Source organism: Rhagoletis pomonella, unplaced genomic scaffold (assembly GCF_013731165.1).
Source record: "Rhagoletis pomonella isolate Grant_MI unplaced genomic scaffold, Rhpom_1.0 Rhpom_scaffold_00012, whole genome shotgun sequence".
NCBI classification, from domain to species: domain Eukaryota; kingdom Metazoa; phylum Arthropoda; class Insecta; order Diptera; family Tephritidae; genus Rhagoletis; species Rhagoletis pomonella.
Window position 1 is genome coordinate 17,237,908 of NW_023458566.1, and position 2,567 is coordinate 17,240,474.

Genomic DNA, 2,567 nt, shown 5'->3' on the forward strand with positions numbered 1-2,567 from the left:
GATAAGTCGAAAAGCGCTCGCAAAATTACCCCATTCAACTAGACGAGCCAACTAAACTGACGGCTGTACGGGTGTTGTATTGCTTGCATGGCTTGGCTACTGTAACTGCGCCTGCGCCTGCGCTGTTCCTCTGCGCGCCGGAGCTGGTGCTGCCGTTGCAGTAGCTTCTGCAGTTGTTGTTGTTGTTGCAATTGCATGCTTTATGTGTGGCATTGCGACATTTCTGTGTGTACCACCACCGACCACACTGGCCACGCATACCGGCGTGTAATCATCGTGTACATCTGGTTGTATTACAAATAGCTGTGTGTGAATTGCAAAATGAAAAAAAAAACAGCAAAACAACTGCAACATTTTGCAATGATGTGTTGCTGCTACTGTTGCTTGCCACCACTGCTGCAATACACGCGGCGTTTATATGAAAAATTAGAAAAAAATATTCCCCCTGATTGTTGGTGGTGGTGTGAATTACGAACGTTGATCGGCTGAAATTGCCCACTTTATACACTTCTGCATGAATTGACTTGTGTTGTTGTTGCTTTTGCTGTTTAGCTGAGATGCGTCGGCTTTGGCGTCGGCGGTCTCGCTAATACCTGTTAATATTTGCCATTTAAGTGTGATCCTCAAGCACGAAATCAACATTTTCTAAGTTTGCCGCTGGCCGTCTCAGAGACTTCATATACATACATATGTACTTTACAAGCGAGCGCTTCACAGTTGGCTAGTCTAATTTATTATGCGCAAAGATGTTTACTGGACGCACACGTCCACCTTCGGTTAAACACACACCTATGTACATATCTAAATACATAAAGTGTAGAAGAGTTGACGGAGTGTTACTTGGCAATGGTTGGTTGATGCTTCTGATGAACGTTGAACGTTGCTTATACATGTTTTGGCATTCAATATTAAAAGTACAATAGACAAGTTAGTTTTATATAATATTTTAGCTATTGCATACATTTACTTCGGATTGGAATTTTAATTGATCTGTAATTACTTGCTTTTAGTAAAGCAGCTTTGCGCGAAGAGATTGATGCGCTTAATCGCCTTGGAGTGTTCATGATTTTTCATTCATTCATTCGCAAATGTTGGGAATATGATTCTAATAATGCAAACCACATTCCATGTTGTTGTTGTTTTTTTCATACCTAAGCTCACTTGTGCGCAAGATTCTTGCAGATGTAAAGTTAGTTAGGGTTTAATAATGCAATATATGTATACATATAAGTACTTATTTCCTACTTACAATTTTGGTAAAACGATGGATGTAATTAAGTAACTTAACAACTTTTTTATAATTTTTATTGTAATAATTTAAATTGCCAATTCTATTTGTCGAACATAAGTACTTTGTATGCAAGCAACACTATGAAAAAATTTGCCAAAAATCTATTTCTAACTTGCACTTTGTTATACTAAAATCGACTGCATACTTAGAATTCTTCTAAAAAATCTGATTATAAAGTTGGAATTTAGTACGCAAATTTTTTAAATTTTCCTGAGTTTTGAGAACTATATTTTTATAAAAATTAGCGAAAATAAATTATAAGAAAAAATTTTCCATACATTGCGAAAAGTTCTCTGTGCCATTACTTTTGTCCAGCACTGTATATGGCGGTTGTTAAATAATAAGCTAGACTTTTATATAAAATTAATGAACATTAATCAATGGAAAGAAGAAAAGTCAACAGTAGTCAAAATGTCGCACTGCTATTATTTCGCACATAGGTGTAGGTGGTGAAAACTGCGTGGTTGTGACTTTAAATCGCACCGAGATTTGTCAAATGATCGTAGAGAGCTTTACCGGCAGAGCTGATAGACGATTTGACATTTTCCACCACAAACGACGCCACACAGTGGGACGTCCCCGTATAAACTGCGGCCAAAAGTATTAACCGTACTACAAATTTGTTGAAATTTCTTATATGCGCTAATCGGCACTTAGGAATGAAGAAGTGTGGAAAATGGTAAAATTCTACGCGCCCAATACCTCTTGTGGGCGGAAATAGTTAATGTTATCCGATTTTAATGAAATTCAGAGCATATTCTGGTTTTAACCAGAAGATCATACATGTGAAAGAACGTCAAAATCGGTTTAAATTATCGTCCACTAATTGTAGAAAAGCAGTAGGTCCCTCCCTTTTGTGTGACAACATCAAGGCGCACGCGAACAAATCAGAGGAGAAGCTCGGCCAAACACTGACTTATGTGTAAGCGCCAATCTATTATTATGATTATTATTAAATACAATTTTACTCTTCATAGAATTAAATATTTTAGTTAGCGATGCTTTGTTTTCCTTGGAATCGTAAAAATAAATTAATAAGTAGAAAATATTACAGTGACTTGAAATCTCGCTTTCAACCGGTCTAAATATTGGTGTTGATAGATAACTCATACGCCATGGCATATGTGGGAGGACACGGAAATGACGTTTTTGACATTTTTCATGCGATGTGATGACCATCAGAATAGGCTGGCCGAAGATACTATTTCATCTCAGTGATGCCAGATTGGGGGTAATTTCCCTATTTGAGGGATATTTTGCATCAAAAATTATTAAA